The sequence below is a fragment of the Phyllobates terribilis genome, unplaced genomic scaffold, assembly GCF_046119375.1.
Source record: "Phyllobates terribilis strain yellow unplaced genomic scaffold, ASM4611937v1 Scaffold_5__5_contigs__length_657084704, whole genome shotgun sequence".
Classification (NCBI taxonomy): domain Eukaryota; kingdom Metazoa; phylum Chordata; class Amphibia; order Anura; family Dendrobatidae; genus Phyllobates; species Phyllobates terribilis.
Window position 1 is genome coordinate 653,685,743 of NW_027362765.1, and position 16,182 is coordinate 653,701,924.

General features: G+C 44.4%; 12 non-coding genes across 12 annotated transcripts; all 12 read right to left on the minus strand.

Moving 5' to 3' along the window:
• Positions 1-36: 36 nt before the first annotated feature.
• LOC141150696 (U2 spliceosomal RNA) lies at positions 37-229 on the minus strand. Its single transcript, XR_012246829.1, has one exon. It is a non-coding gene; the product is annotated as a U2 spliceosomal RNA (small nuclear RNA).
• Positions 230-2,667: 2,438 nt separating this feature from the next.
• Positions 2,668-2,858, minus strand: LOC141275213 (U2 spliceosomal RNA). Its single transcript, XR_012323462.1, has one exon. It is a non-coding gene; the product is annotated as a U2 spliceosomal RNA (small nuclear RNA).
• A 1,115-nt stretch (positions 2,859-3,973) lies between these two features.
• LOC141149486 (U2 spliceosomal RNA) lies at positions 3,974-4,164 on the minus strand. The gene has a single exon (XR_012245780.1). It is a non-coding gene; the product is annotated as a U2 spliceosomal RNA (small nuclear RNA).
• A 1,115-nt stretch (positions 4,165-5,279) lies between these two features.
• On the minus strand, positions 5,280-5,470 carry LOC141275214 (U2 spliceosomal RNA). The gene has a single exon (XR_012323463.1). It is a non-coding gene; the product is annotated as a U2 spliceosomal RNA (small nuclear RNA).
• A 1,115-nt stretch (positions 5,471-6,585) lies between these two features.
• Positions 6,586-6,776, minus strand: LOC141275215 (U2 spliceosomal RNA). Its single transcript, XR_012323464.1, has one exon. It is a non-coding gene; the product is annotated as a U2 spliceosomal RNA (small nuclear RNA).
• A 1,115-nt stretch (positions 6,777-7,891) lies between these two features.
• Positions 7,892-8,082, minus strand: LOC141275216 (U2 spliceosomal RNA). Its single transcript, XR_012323465.1, has one exon. It is a non-coding gene; the product is annotated as a U2 spliceosomal RNA (small nuclear RNA).
• A 1,115-nt stretch (positions 8,083-9,197) lies between these two features.
• Positions 9,198-9,388, minus strand: LOC141149487 (U2 spliceosomal RNA). Its single transcript, XR_012245781.1, has one exon. It is a non-coding gene; the product is annotated as a U2 spliceosomal RNA (small nuclear RNA).
• A 1,115-nt stretch (positions 9,389-10,503) lies between these two features.
• On the minus strand, positions 10,504-10,694 carry LOC141275218 (U2 spliceosomal RNA). Its single transcript, XR_012323467.1, has one exon. It is a non-coding gene; the product is annotated as a U2 spliceosomal RNA (small nuclear RNA).
• A 1,115-nt stretch (positions 10,695-11,809) lies between these two features.
• LOC141275219 (U2 spliceosomal RNA) lies at positions 11,810-12,000 on the minus strand. Its single transcript, XR_012323468.1, has one exon. It is a non-coding gene; the product is annotated as a U2 spliceosomal RNA (small nuclear RNA).
• A 1,115-nt stretch (positions 12,001-13,115) lies between these two features.
• On the minus strand, positions 13,116-13,306 carry LOC141275220 (U2 spliceosomal RNA). Its single transcript, XR_012323469.1, has one exon. It is a non-coding gene; the product is annotated as a U2 spliceosomal RNA (small nuclear RNA).
• A 1,115-nt stretch (positions 13,307-14,421) lies between these two features.
• LOC141275221 (U2 spliceosomal RNA) lies at positions 14,422-14,612 on the minus strand. Its single transcript, XR_012323470.1, has one exon. It is a non-coding gene; the product is annotated as a U2 spliceosomal RNA (small nuclear RNA).
• Positions 14,613-15,727: 1,115 nt separating this feature from the next.
• Positions 15,728-15,918, minus strand: LOC141275222 (U2 spliceosomal RNA). The gene has a single exon (XR_012323471.1). It is a non-coding gene; the product is annotated as a U2 spliceosomal RNA (small nuclear RNA).
• Between the last annotated feature and the right edge of the window lie 264 nt (positions 15,919-16,182).

Here is a 16,182-nt window from a genome sequence, read left to right on the forward strand (position 1 = left end):
ATTCAATTCTTTCTGATTTTAGAAACTGCATTAAAGAAGGGGTGCACCGGTCCTGGAGATACTGCAATACCAGGTCAATGCGTGGAGTGGACAGAGCAAGCTCTTTTTCCATCTCCCTGTTCTAAAAATCCATTTAATATATGGTCCCCAGATAGGGGACGTATCAGATATTAAACTGATAAGAACAGATTTTTTTTTTTTTTTTTTTTTCCAAACACTCAGAATTTAAGTTTTATAATCTTAAATCATATATCACTAAACTCAAGATTTTAGTTCCATCATCGTGTTTAGATATTATATTTATATTTTTTCATTTGAATTAATATATATAAAGTTAAACATAACAATTCCTTTACAGTTTCAACAGTTTCCAAACAAATCACAACTGACATTACTTCACCCGGTTTCCCAAACTAAATATCCCCTTTTTCCCTTTTACTTTCCTCCCAACAAAACCCCTTAACTTCTTTTCTTCCTCCTCATGCTCTAACCGCATCTGTTCCCAATCATACTCTTCCTCATCATCTCTGAAAGTCACCACCTTCTCCAAAACTTTACCCTTTTCCTCTTTTACTTCTTTCTTTTCACCAGATACTTTCCTCGATCCACAATTTTCCTGTACCGTTACCCTTTTCTTCACCTTTAAACTTTCAACTTCTTTTCCCTGCTTATTCTCCTCTATAATTATCGCATCAACTTCCTTCTTCATTTTATCACCAATATCTTCCTTTTGTCCTCCAAAGTTCTTTTCAAAAGTTCCTTTGCTGCTTTCCATGTAACAATACCCAGAACTCCCGTTTACCATAATCCTCCCATTATGCAAATTTTCTTCTCCTGTTGTCCACACCAAAAAACGTCTCTTTCCGTTCCAAATACCAACTTTGTTCCTGTATAATTTCTGAAACTTTACCATCTTACATTTAGATTCCAAAAAAACCATTATCTCCTCTATTTCCACAAACGGATTGTCCATGTAAATTATCACACTCTTCGGTTTCCCCATGAATGATGCACTTACTCCAATTTTCCCAGAATCCTCTTCACTCCAGCCTTTGAAAAAATGAATGCACTTTTCCTCAGAAACTAGAGTCACATCACAAACTTTACCTTGCTTTATTTCTTGCATACAGTAGATATCCTTCTCCAAAACTTCATGTTTCCTCAAAATTTCCAGAATCCATTTTTCTTCCAAAAAAGTTTCTTCCGTCTCCCGTTTCACAAAAAAACGTAAGCATCTCTTCTTTTTCCAAAACTCCATCTCAACGATCCGTTTTCCTTCCGTTTTTCCTTTTAATCCTCCAAATGTTGCCACCACAGCTATGTGTGGCGACAGTTGCCCCCCACAGCTATGTGTGGTGACAAGGTGATCGCCTCTCATTGCCCAGGGACTAATCCGACTCCCTAATAGCAGCAGGGGGGTTTAGCTCCACCGATGAGTGTAGCGATCCCCCCAGGCCAAGGAGCCGGGTACCCCAAGCACCTCCCAGCCAAGACCAAGGCAGCAACCGCTAGATCACTGCACTTGATCTTAGCCAAAAGGCCGAGAAGCGATAACCAGAATTGGTTTCAAACTACGGAGCCACCCAAGGATCCTGAAAAGTCCATTTGTGGAGATGAGCTCCTGGACTCCCGTTAAGAAGACATGTTGTCAACCTCTAGATCCCTTACATGCCTGCACTTTTCGGCTTGCTGCTGCTGCAATCCACGCGTTTTAGATCTGCATAACTCCACCTCTTTAAACACAGCACCTTCACCCCCTGCTGTTCCCACCCGCCTCAACACCGTTGGAAGGGAGGAGAACCAATTAAGGCGGGGGGTGGGGTGGAACGAGCAGCTGTCTACCCTTAGCAGGAGGGCTCCTGATTACATACCTGTCCTGCTGCTGCTGCTGCTGGCTGTCCAGCAGCAGACTGAAGGTGGCTGCTGCTGTGCACAGGTATATAAAGGCTCAGAGCCTATTATGACACGCGCAGCCAGCGTTCCATTGCCACATTCCATCTACTGCAGGCAGGATACCTGGCTGGCTGAATGTCGCTGAGAAGCTCACAGAGACCGCCATAAGCAACAGTTTAACAGAATGCCACAGACTAATCAACCAAACTTTTTGGGTTGGGTTCTCTTTTATAGTCTGCAGGCATTAAATGAAAGAAGTCAGTGTTCCAGCAGAAGGAGACAACGTTTCAGAAAAGGCATTGTAGCAAACCAAAAAAGAAATTTTAAGCGCAGCAGAGTAACAAGCGCACATACCTGTTAGCTCAGGTGAGTTTAAAAGGCTGCTGTTGATAACAAGGGCATTTGCTAAATAGATGGTGTGTGTGCAACAATATACTGAAAGGTCAATTATATTGTGCAGCTTATCTCACCACCTGTAGTTATTTAGGTGAAAGCTCCAAAATGCTTGCCTAATATGTCTGTTTATCCAAAAGGAAGTAAAAAGGGAGAGCTAGAAAGATAGCATTGCATCACATTACATGGCAATGCAATGCACAGTTGCTGAAGTTGAACCAAAATGAGCTTGTAATCTGGCTTCTGCAACTTTGAACATGAAAAATCCAATGAGGAGAAGAAAAGCAAAGCCAAAGAGTCCATCCCAAAATCCGACAAACAAGCAAAATGAACAAAAAACATTGAATTCAATTCTTTCTGATTTTAGAAACTGCATTAAAGAAGGGGTGCACCGGTCCTGGAGATACTGCAATACCAGGTCAATGCGTGGAGTGGACAGAGCAAGCTCTTTTTCCATCTCCCTGTTCTAAAAATCCATTTAATATATGGTCCCCAGATAGGGGACGTATCAGATATTAAACTGATAAGAACAGATACTACACTTGATCTTAGCCAAAAGGCCGAGAAGCGATAACCAGAATTGGTTTCAAACTACGGAGCCACCCAAGGATCCTGAAAAGTCCATTTGTGGAGATGAGCTCCTGGACTCCCGTTAAGAAGACATGTTGTCAACCTCTAGATCCCTTACATGCCTGCACTTTTCGGCTTGCTGCTGCTGCAATCCACGCGTTTTAGATCTGCATAACTCCACCTCTTTAAACACAGCACCTTCACCCCCTGCTGTTCCCACCCGCCTCAACACCGTTGGAAGGGAGGAGAACCAATTAAGGCGGGGGGTGGGGTGGAACGAGCAGCTGTCTACCCATAGCAGGAGGGCTCCTGATTACATACCTCTCCTGCTGCTGCTGCTGCTGGCTGTCCAGCAGCAGACTGAAGGTGGCTGCTGCTGTGCACAGGTATATAAAGGCTCAGAGCCTATTATGACACGCGCAGCCAGCGTTCCATTGCCACATTCCATCTACTGCAGGCAGGATACCTGGCTGGCTGAATGTCGCTGAGAAGCTCACAGAGACCGCCATAAGCAACAGTTTAACAGAATGCCACAGACTAATCAACCAAACTTTTTGGGTTGGGTTCTCTTTTATAGTCTGCAGGCATTAAATGAAAGAAGTCAGTGTTCCAGCAGAAGGAGACAACGTTTCAGAAAAGGCATTGTAGCAAACCAAAAAAGAAATTTTAAGCGCAGCAGAGTAACCAGCGCACATACCTGTTAGCTCAGGTGAGTTTAAAAGGCTGCTGTTGATAACAAGGGCATTTGCTAAATAGATGGTGTGTGTGCAACAATATACTGAAAGGTCAATTATATTGTGCAGCTTATCTCACCACCTGTAGTTATTTAGGTGAAAGCTCCAAAATGCTTGCCTAATATGTCTGTTTATCCAAAAGGAAGTAAAAAGGGAGAGCTAGAAAGATAGCATTGCATCACATTACATGGCAATGCAATCCACAGTTGCTGAAGTTGAACCAAAATGAGCTTGTAATCTGGCTTCTGCAACTTTGAACATGAAAAATCCAATGAGGAGAAGAAAAGCAAAGCCAAAGAGTCCATCCCAAAATCCGACAAACAAGCAAAATGAACAAAAAACATTGAATTCAATTCTTTCTGATTTTAGAAACTGCATTAAAGAAGGGGTGCACCGGTCCTGGAGATACTGCAATACCAGGTCAATGCGTGGAGTGGACAGAGCAAGCTCTTTTTCCATCTCCCTGGTCTAAAAATCCATTTAATATATGGTCCCCAGATAGGGGACGTATCAGATATTAAACTGATAAGAACAGATACTACACTTGATCTTAGCCAAAAGGCCGAGAAGCGATAACCAGAATTGGTTTCAAACTACGGAGCCACCCAAGGATCCTGAAAAGTCCATTTGTGGAGATGAGCTCCTGGACTCCCGTTAAGAAGACATGTTGTCAACCTCTAGATCCCTTACATGCCTGCACTTTTCGGCTTGCTGCTGCTGCAATCCACGCGTTTTAGATCTGCATAACTCCACCTCTTTAAACACAGCACCTTCACCCCCTGCTGTTCCCACCCGCCTCAACACCGTTGGAAGGGAGGAGAACCAATTAAGGCGGGGGGTGGGGTGGAACGAGCAGCTGTCTACCCTTAGCAGGAGGGCTCCTGATTACATACCTCTCCTGCTGCTGCTGCTGCTGGCTGTCCAGCAGCAGACTGAAGGTGGCTGCTGCTGTGCACAGGTATATAAAGGCTCAGAGCCTATTATGACACGCGCAGCCAGCGTTCCATTGCCACATTCCATCTACTGCAGGCAGGATACCTGGCTGGCTGAATGTCGCTGAGAAGCTCACAGAGACCGCCATAAGCAACAGTTTAACAGAATGCCACAGACTAATCAACCAAACTTTTTGGGTTGGGTTCTCTTTTATAGTCTGCAGGCATTAAATGAAAGAAGTCAGTGTTCCAGCAGAAGGAGACAACGTTTCAGAAAAGGCATTGTAGCAAACCAAAAAAGAAATTTTAAGCGCAGCAGAGTAACCAGCGCACATACCTGTTAGCTCAGGTGAGTTTAAAAGGCTGCTGTTGATAACAAGGGCATTTGCTAAATAGATGGTGTGTGTGCAACAATATACTGAAAGGTCAATTATATTGTGCAGCTTATCTCACCACCTGTAGTTATTTAGGTGAAAGCTCCAAAATGCTTGCCTAATATGTCTGTTTATCCAAAAGGAAGTAAAAAGGGAGAGCTAGAAAGATAGCATTGCATCACATTACATGGCAATGCAATGCACAGTTGCTGAAGTTGAACCAAAATGAGCTTGTAATCTGGCTTCTGCAACTTTGAACATGAAAAATCCAATGAGGAGAAGAAAAGCAAAGCCAAAGAGTCCATCCCAAAATCCGACAAACAAGCAAAATGAACAAAAAACATTGAATTCAATTCTTTCTGATTTTAGAAACTGCATTAAAGAAGGGGTGCACCGGTCCTGGAGATACTGCAATACCAGGTCAATGCGTGGAGTGGACAGAGCAAGCTCTTTTTCCATCTCCCTGTTCTAAAAATCCATTTAATATATGGTCCCCAGATAGGGGACGTATCAGATATTAAACTGATAAGAACAGATACTACACTTGATCTTAGCCAAAAGGCCGAGAAGCGATAACCAGAATTGGTTTCAAACTACGGAGCCACCCAAGGATCCTGAAAAGTCCATTTGTGGAGATGAGCTCCTGGACTCCCGTTAAGAAGACATGTTGTCAACCTCTAGATCCCTTACATGCCTGCACTTTTCGGCTTGCTGCTGCTGCAATCCACGCGTTTTAGATCTGCATAACTCCACCTCTTTAAACACAGCACCTTCACCCCCTGCTGTTCCCACCCGCCTCAACACCGTTGGAAGGGAGGAGAACCAATTAAGGCGGGGGGTGGGGTGGAACGAGCAGCTGTCTACCCTTAGCAGGAGGGCTCCTGATTACATACCTCTCCTGCTGCTGCTGCTGCTGGCTGTCCAGCAGCAGACTGAAGGTGGCTGCTGCTGTGCACAGGTATATAAAGGCTCAGAGCCTATTATGACACGCGCAGCCAGCGTTCCATTGCCACATTCCATCTACTGCAGGCAGGATACCTGGCTGGCTGAATGTCGCTGAGAAGCTCACAGAGACCGCCATAAGCAACAGTTTAACAGAATGCCACAGACTAATCAACCAAACTTTTTGGGTTGGGTTCTCTTTTATAGTCTGCAGGCATTAAATGAAAGAAGTCAGTGTTCCAGCAGAAGGAGACAACGTTTCAGAAAAGGCATTGTAGCAAACCAAAAAAGAAATTTTAAGCGCAGCAGAGTAACCAGCGCACATACCTGTTAGCTCAGGTGAGTTTAAAAGGCTGCTGTTGATAACAAGGGCATTTGCTAAATAGATGGTGTGTGTGCAACAATATACTGAAAGGTCAATTATATTGTGCAGCTTATCTCACCACCTGTAGTTATTTAGGTGAAAGCTCCAAAATGCTTGCCTAATATGTCTGTTTATCCAAAAGGAAGTAAAAAGGGAGAGCTAGAAAGATAGCATTGCATCACATTACATGGCAATGCAATGCACAGTTGCTGAAGTTGAACCAAAATGAGCTTGTAATCTGGCTTCTGCAACTTTGAACATGAAAAATCCAATGAGGAGAAGAAAAGCAAAGCCAAAGAGTCCATCCCAAAATCCGACAAACAAGCAAAATGAACAAAAAACATTGAATTCAATTCTTTCTGATTTTAGAAACTGCATTAAAGAAGGGGTGCACCGGTCCTGGAGATACTGCAATACCAGGTCAATGCGTGGAGTGGACAGAGCAAGCTCTTTTTCCATCTCCCTGTTCTAAAAATCCATTTAATATATGGTCCCCAGATAGGGGACGTATCAGATATTAAACTGATAAGAACAGATACTACACTTGATCTTAGCCAAAAGGCCGAGAAGCGATAACCAGAATTGGTTTCAAACTACGGAGCCACCCAAGGATCCTGAAAAGTCCATTTGTGGAGATGAGCTCCTGGACTCCCGTTAAGAAGACATGTTGTCAACCTCTAGATCCCTTACATGCCTGCACTTTTCGGCTTGCTGCTGCTGCAATCCACGCGTTTTAGATCTGCATAACTCCACCTCTTTAAACACAGCACCTTCACCCCCTGCTGTTCCCACCCGCCTCAACACCGTTGGAAGGGAGGAGAACCAATTAAGGCGGGGGGTGGGGTGGAACGAGCAGCTGTCTACCCATAGCAGGAGGGCTCCTGATTACATACCTCTCCTGCTGCTGCTGCTGCTGGCTGTCCAGCAGCAGACTGAAGATGGCTGCTGCTGTGCACAGGTATATAAAGGCTCAGAGCCTATTATGACATGCGCAGCCAGCGTTCCATTGCCACATTCCATCTACTGCAAGCAGGATACCTGGCTGGCTGAATGTCGCTGAGAAGCTCACAGAGACCGCCATAAGCAACAGTTTAACAGAATGCCACAAACTAATCAACCAAACTTTTTGGGTTGGGTTCTCTTTTATAGTCTGCAGGCATTAAATGAAAGAAGTCAGTGTTCCAGCAGAAGGAGACAACGTTTCAGAAAAGGCATTGTAGCAAACCAAAAAAGAAATTTTAAGCGCAGCAGAGTAACCAGCGCACATACCTGTTAGCTCAGGTGAGTTTAAAAGGCTGCTGTTGATAACAAGGGCATTTGCTAAATAGATGGTGTGTGTGCAACAATATACTGAAAGGTCAATTATATTGTGCAGCTTATCTCACCACCTGTAGTTATTTAGGTGAAAGCTCCAAAATGCTTGCCTAATATGTCTGTTTATCCAAAAGGAAGTAAAAAGGGAGAGCTAGAAAGATAGCATTGCATCACATTACATGGCAATGCAATGCACAGTTGCTGAAGTTGAACCAAAATGAGCTTGTAATCTGGCTTCTGCAACTTTGAACATGAAAAATCCAATGAGGAGAAGAAAAGCAAAGCCAAAGAGTCCATCCCAAAATCCGACAAACAAGCAAAATGAACAAAAAACATTGAATTCAATTCTTTCTGATTTTAGAAACTGCATTAAAGAAGGGGTGCACCGGTCCTGGAGATACTGCAATACCAGGTCAATGCGTGGAGTGGACAGAGCAAGCTCTTTTTCCATCTCCCTGTTCTAAAAATCCATTTAATATATGGTCCCCAGATAGGGGACGTATCAGATATTAAACTGATAAGAACAGATACTACACTTGATCTTAGCCAAAAGGCCGAGAAGCGATAACCAGAATTGGTTTCAAACTACGGAGCCACCCAAGGATCCTGAAAAGTCCATTTGTGGAGATGAGCTCCTGGACTCCCGTTAAGAAGACATGTTGTCAACCTCTAGATCCCTTACATGCCTGCACTTTTCGGCTTGCTGCTGCTGCAATCCACGCGTTTTAGATCTGCATAACTCCACCTCTTTAAACACAGCACCTTCACCCCCTGCTGTTCCCACCCGCCTCAACACCGTTGGAAGGGAGGAGAACCAATTAAGGCGGGGGGTGGGGTGGAACGAGCAGCTGTCTACCCATAGCAGGAGGGCTCCTGATTACATACCTCTCCTGCTGCTGCTGCTGCTGGCTGTCCAGCAGCAGACTGAAGGTGGCTGCTGCTGTGCACAGGTATATAAAGGCTCAGAGCCTATTATGACACGCGCAGCCAGCGTTCCATTGCCACATTCCATCTACTGCAGGCAGGATACCTGGCTGGCTGAATGTCGCTGAGAAGCTCACAGAGACCGCCATAAGCAACAGTTTAACAGAATGCCACAAACTAATCAACCAAACTTTTTGGGTTGGGTTCTCTTTTATAGTCTGCAGGCATTAAATGAAAGAAGTCAGTGTTCCAGCAGAAGGAGACAACGTTTCAGAAAAGGCATTGTAGAAAACCAAAAAAGAAATTTTAAGCGCAGCAGAGTAACCAGCGCACATACCTGTTAGCTCAGGTGAGTTTAAAAGGCTGCTGTTGATAACAAGGGCATTTGCTAAATAGATGGTGTGTGTGCAACAATATACTGAAAGGTCAATTATATTGTGCAGCTTATCTCACCACCTGTAGTTATTTAGGTGAAAGCTCCAAAATGCTTGCCTAATATGTCTGTTTATCCAAAAGGAAGTAAAAAGGGAGAGCTAGAAAGATAGCATTGCATCACATTACATGGCAATGCAATGCACAGTTGCTGAAGTTGAACCAAAATGAGCTTGTAATCTGGCTTCTGCAACTTTGAACATGAAAAATCCAATGAGGAGAAGAAAAGCAAAGCCAAAGAGTCCATCCCAAAATCCGACAAACAAGCAAAATGAACAAAAAACATTGAATTCAATTCTTTCTGATTTTAGAAACTGCATTAAAGAAGGGGTGCACCGGTCCTGGAGATACTGCAATACCAGGTCAATGCGTGGAGTGGACAGAGCAAGCTCTTTTTCCATCTCCCTGGTCTAAAAATCCATTTAATATATGGTCCCCAGATAGGGGACGTATCAGATATTAAACTGATAAGAACAGATACTACACTTGATCTTAGCCAAAAGGCCGAGAAGCGATAACCAGAATTGGTTTCAAACTACGGAGCCACCCAAGGATCCTGAAAAGTCCATTTGTGGAGATGAGCTCCTGGACTCCCGTTAAGAAGACATGTTGTCAACCTCTAGATCCCTTACATGCCTGCACTTTTCGGCTTGCTGCTGCTGCAATCCACGCGTTTTAGATCTGCATAACTCCACCTCTTTAAACACAGCACCTTCACCCCCTGCTGTTCCCACCCGCCTCAACACCGTTGGAAGGGAGGAGAACCAATTAAGGCGGGGGGTGGGGTGGAACGAGCAGCTGTCTACCCTTAGCAGGAGGGCTCCTGATTACATACCTCTCCTGCTGCTGCTGCTGCTGGCTGTCCAGCAGCAGACTGAAGGTGGCTGCTGCTGTGCACAGGTATATAAAGGCTCAGAGCCTATTATGACACGCGCAGCCAGCGTTCCATTGCCACATTCCATCTACTGCAGGCAGGATACCTGGCTGGCTGAATGTCGCTGAGAAGCTCACAGAGACCGCCATAAGCAACAGTTTAACAGAATGCCACAGACTAATCAACCAAACTTTTTGGGTTGGGTTCTCTTTTATAGTCTGCAGGCATTAAATGAAAGAAGTCAGTGTTCCAGCAGAAGGAGACAACGTTTCAGAAAAGGCATTGTAGCAAACCAAAAAAGAAATTTTAAGCGCAGCAGAGTAACCAGCGCACATACCTGTTAGCTCAGGTGAGTTTAAAAGGCTGCTGTTGATAACAAGGGCATTTGCTAAATAGATGGTGTGTGTGCAACAATATACTGAAAGGTCAATTATATTGTGCAGCTTATCTCACCACCTGTAGTTATTTAGGTGAAAGCTCCAAAATGCTTGCCTAATATGTCTGTTTATCCAAAAGGAAGTAAAAAGGGAGAGCTAGAAAGATAGCATTGCATCACATTACATGGCAATGCAATGCACAGTTGCTGAAGTTGAACCAAAATGAGCTTGTAATCTGGCTTCTGCAACTTTGAACATGAAAAATCCAATGAGGAGAAGAAAAGCAAAGCCAAAGAGTCCATCCCAAAATCCGACAAACAAGCAAAATGAACAAAAAACATTGAATTCAATTCTTTCTGATTTTAGAAACTGCATTAAAGAAGGGGTGCACCGGTCCTGGAGATACTGCAATACCAGGTCAATGCGTGGAGTGGACAGAGCAAGCTCTTTTTCCATCTCCCTGTTCTAAAAATCCATTTAATATATGGTCCCCAGATAGGGGACGTATCAGATATTAAACTGATAAGAACAGATACTACACTTGATCTTAGCCAAAAGGCCGAGAAGCGATAACCAGAATTGGTTTCAAACTACGGAGCCACCCAAGGATCCTGAAAAGTCCATTTGTGGAGATGAGCTCCTGGACTCCCGTTAAGAAGACATGTTGTCAACCTCTAGATCCCTTACATGCCTGCACTTTTCGGCTTGCTGCTGCTGCAATCCACGCGTTTTAGATCTGCATAACTCCACCTCTTTAAACACAGCACCTTCACCCCCTGCTGTTCCCACCCGCCTCAACACCGTTGGAAGGGAGGAGAACCAATTAAGTCGGGGGGTGGGGTGGAACGAGCAGCTGTCTACCCTTAGCAGGAGGGCTCCTGATTACATACCTCTCCTGCTGCTGCTGCTGCTGGCTGTCCAGCAGCAGACTGAAGGTGGCTGCTGCTGTGCACAGGTATATAAAGGCTCAGAGCCTATTATGACACGCGCAGCCAGCGTTCCATTGCCACATTCCATCTACTGCAGGCAGGATACCTGGCTGGCTGAATGTCGCTGAGAAGCTCACAGAGACCGCCATAAGCAACAGTTTAACAGAATGCCACAGACTAATCAACCAAACTTTTTGGGTTGGGTTCTCTTTTATAGTCTGCAGGCATTAAATGAAAGAAGTCAGTGTTCCAGCAGAAGGAGACAACGTTTCAGAAAAGGCATTGTAGCAAACCAAAAAATAAATTTTAAGCGCAGCAGAGTAACCAGCGCACATACCTGTTAGCTCAGGTGAGTTTAAAAGGCTGCTGTTGATAACAAGGGCATTTGCTAAATAGATGGTGTGTGTGCAACAATATACTGAAAGGTCAATTATATTGTGCAGCTTATCTCACCACCTGTAGTTATTTAGGTGAAAGCTCCAAAATGCTTGCCTAATATGTCTGTTTATCCAAAAGGAAGTAAAAAGGGAGAGCTAGAAAGATAGCATTGCATCACATTACATGGCAATGCAATGCACAGTTGCTGAAGTTGAACCAAAATGAGCTTGTAATCTGGCTTCTGCAACTTTGAACATGAAAAATCCAATGAGGAGAAGAAAAGCAAAGCCAAAGAGTCCATCCCAAAATCCGACAAACAAGCAAAATGAACAAAAAACATTGAATTCAATTCTTTCTGATTTTAGAAACTGCATTAAAGAAGGGGTGCACCGGTCCTGGAGATACTGCAATACCAGGTCAATGCGTGGAGTGGACAGAGCAAGCTCTTTTTCCATCTCCCTGTTCTAAAAATCCATTTAATATATGGTCCCCAGATAGGGGACGTATCAGATATTAAACTGATAAGAACAGATACTACACTTGATCTTAGCCAAAAGGCCGAGAAGCGATAACCAGAATTGGTTTCAAACTACGGAGCCACCCAAGGATCCTGAAAAGTCCATTTGTGGAGATGAGCTCCTGGACTCCCGTTAAGAAGACATGTTGTCAACCTCTAGATCCCTTACATGCCTGCACTTTTCGGCTTGCTGCTGCTGCAATCCACGCGTTTTAGATCTGCATAACTCCACCTCTTTAAACACAGCACCTTCACCCCCTGCTGTTCCCACCCGCCTCAACACCGTTGGAAGGGAGGAGAACCAATTAAGGCGGGGGGTGGGGTGGAACGAGCAGCTGTCTACCCTTAGCAGGAGGGCTCCTGATTACATACCTCTCCTGCTGCTGCTGCTGCTGGCTGTCCAGCAGCAGACTGAAGGTGGCTGCTGCTGTGCACAGGTATATAAAGGCTCAGAGCCTATTATGACACGCGCAGCCAGCGTTCCATTGCCACATTCCATCTACTGCAGGCAGGATACCTGGCTGGCTGAATGTCGCTGAGAAGCTCACAGAGACCGCCATAAGCAACAGTTTAGCAGAATGCCACAGACTAATCAACCAAACTTTTTGGGTTGGGTTCTCTTTTATAGTCTGCAGGCATTAAATGAAAGAAGTCAGTGTTCCAGCAGAGGGAGACAACGTTTCAGAAAAGGCATTGTAGCAAACCAAAAAAGAAATTTTAAGCGCAGCAGAGTAACCAGCGCACATACCTGTTAGCTCAGGTGAGTTTAAAAGGCTGCTGTTGATAACAAGGGCATTTGCTAAATAGATGGTGTGTGTGCAACAATATACTGAAAGGTCAATTATATTGTGCAGCTTATCTCACCACCTGTAGTTATTTAGGTGAAAGCTCCAAAATGCTTGCCTAATATGTCTGTTAATCCAAAAGGAAGTAAAAAGGGAGAGCTAGAAAGATAGCATTGCAACACATTACATGGCAATGCAATGCACAGTTGCTGAAGTTGAACCAAAATGAGCTTGTAATCTGGCTTCTGCAACTTTGAACATGAAAAATCCAATGAGGAGAAGAAAAGCAAAGCCAAAGAGTCCATCCCAAAATCCGACAAACAAGCAAAATGAACAAAAAACATTGAATTCAATTCTTTCTGATTTTAGAAATTGCATTAAAGAAGGGGTGCACCGGTCCTGGAGATACTGCAATACCAGGTCAATGCGTGGAGTGGACAGAGCAAGCTCTTTTTCCATCTCCCTGTTCTAAAAATCCATTTAATATATGGTCCCCAGATAGGGGACGTATCAGATATTAAACTGATAAGAACAGATACTACACTTGATCTTAGCCAAAAGGCCGAGAAGCGATAACCAGAATTGGTTTCAAACTACGGAGCCACCCAAGGATCCTGAAAAGTCCATTTGTGGAGATGAGCTCCTGGACTCCCGTTAAGAAGACATGTTGTCAACCTCTAGATCCCTTACATGCCTGCACTTTTCGGCTTGCTGCTGCTGCAATCCACGCGTTTTAGATCTGCATAACTCCACCTCTTTAAACACAGCACCTTCACCCCCTGCTGTTCCCACCCGCCTCAACACCGTTGGAAGGGAGGAGAACCAATTAAGGCGGGGGGTGGGGTGGAACGAGCAGCTGTCTACCCTTAGCAGGAGGGCTCCTGATTACATACCTCTCCTGCTGCTGCTGCTGCTGGCTGTCCAGCAGCAGACTGAAGGTGGCTGCTGCTGTGCACAGGTATATAAAGGCTCAGAGCCTATTATGACACGCGCAGCCAGCGTTCCATTGCCACATTCCATCTACTGCAGGCAGGATACCTGGCTGGCTGAATGTCGCTGAGAAGCTCACAGAGACCGCCATAAGCAACAGTTTAACAGAATGCCACAGACTAATCAACCAAACTTTTTGGGTTGGGTTCTCTTTTATAGTCTGCAGGCATTAAATGAAAGAAGTCAGTGTTCCAGCAGAAGGAGACAACGTTTCAGAAAAGGCATTGTAGCAAACCAAAAAAGAAATTTTAAGCGCAGCAAAGTAACCAGCGCACATACCTGTTAGCTCAGGTGAGTTTAAAAGGCTGCTGTTGATAACAAGGGCATTTGCTAAATAGATGGTGTGTGTGCAACAATATACTGAAAGGTCAATTATATTGTGCAGCTTATCTCACCACCTGTAGTTATTTAGGTGAAAGCTCCAAAATGCTTGCCTAATATGTCTGTTTATCCAAAAGGAAGTAAAAAGGGAGAGCTAGAAAGATAGCATTGCATCACATTACATGGCAATGCAATGCACAGTTGCTGAAGTTGAACCAAAATGAGCTTGTAATCTGGCTTCTGCAACTTTGAACATGAAAAATCCAATGAGGAGAAGAAAAGCAAAGCCAAAGAGTCCATCCCAAAATCCGACAAACAAGCAAAATGAACAAAAAACATTGAATTCAATTCTTTCTGATTTTAGAAACTGCATTAAAGAAGGGGTGCACCGGTCCTGGAGATACTGCAATACCAGGTCAATGCGTGGAGTGGACAGAGCAAGCTCTTTTTCCATCTCCCTGTTCTAAAAATCCATTTAATATATGGTCCCCAGATAGGGGACGTATCAGATATTAAACTGATAAGAACAGATACTACACTTGATCTTAGCCAAAAGGCCGAGAAGCGATAACCAGAATTGGTTTCAAACTACGGAGCCACCCAAGGATCCTGAAAAGTCCATTTGTGGAGATGAGCTCCTGGACTCCCGTTAAGAAGACATGTTGTCAACCTCTAGATCCCTTACATGCCTGCACTTTTCGGCTTGCTGCTGCTGCAATCCACGCGTTTTAGATCTGCATAACTCCACCTCTTTAAACACAGCACCTTCACCCCCTGCTGTTCCCACCCGCCTCAACACCGTTGGAAGGGAGGAGAACCAATTAAGGCGGGGGGTGGGGTGGAACGAGCAGCTGTCTACCCTTAGCAGGAGGGCTCCTGATTACATACCTCTCCTGCTGCTGCTGCTGCTGGCTGTCCAGCAGCAGACTGAAGGTGGCTGCTGCTGTGCACAGGTATATAAAGGCTCAGAGCCTATTATGACACGCGCAGCCAGCGTTCCATTGCCACATTCCATCTACTGCAGGCAGGATACCTGGCTGGCTGAATGTCGCTGAGAAGCTCACAGAGACCGCCATAAGCAACAGTTTAACAGAATGCCACAGACTAATCAACCAAACTTTTTGGGTTGGGTTCTCTTTTATAGTCTGCAGGCATTAAATGAAAGAAGTCAGTGTTCCAGCAGAAGGAGACAACGTTTCAGAAAAGGCATTGTAGCAAACCAAAAAAGAAATTTTAAGCGCAGCAGAGTAACCAGCGCACATACCTGTTAGCTCAGGTGAGTTTAAAAGGCTGCTGTTGATAACAAGGGCATTTGCTAAATAGATGGTGTGTGTGCAACAATATACTGAAAGGTCAATTATATTGTGCAGCTTATCTCACCACCTGTAGTTATTTAGGTGAAAGCTCCAAAATGCTTGCCTAATATGTCTGTTTATCCAAAAGGAAGTAAAAAGGGAGAGCTAGAAAGATAGCATTGCATCACATTACATGGCAATGCAATGCACAGTTGCTGAAGTTGAACCAAAATGAGCTTGTAATCTGGCTTCTGCAACTTTGAACATGAAAAATCCAATGAGGAGAAGAAAAGCAAAGCCAAAGAGTCCAACCCAAAATCCGACAAACAAGCAAAATGAACAAAAAACATTGAATTCAATTCTTTCTGATTTTAGAAACTGCATTAAAGAAGGGGTGCACCGGTCCTGGAGATACTGCAATACCAGGTCAATGCGTGGAGTGGACAGAGCAAGCTCTTTTTCCATCTCCCTGTTCTAAAAATCCATTTAATATATGGTCCCCAGATAGGGGACGTATCAGATATTAAACTGATAAGAACAGATACTACACTTGATCTTAGCCAAAAGGCCGAGAAGCGATAACCAGAATTGGTTTCAAACTACGGAGCCACCCAAGGATCCTGAAAAGTCCATTTGTGGAGATGAGCTCCTGGACTCCCGTTAAGAAGACATGTTGTCAACCTCTAGATCCCTTACATGCCTGCACTTTTCGGCTTGCTGCTGCTGCAATCCACGCGTTTTAGATCTGCATAACTCCACCTCTTTAAACACAGCACCTTCACCCCCTGCTGTTCCCACCCGCCTCAACACCGTTGGAAGGGAGGAGAACCAATTAAGGCGGGGG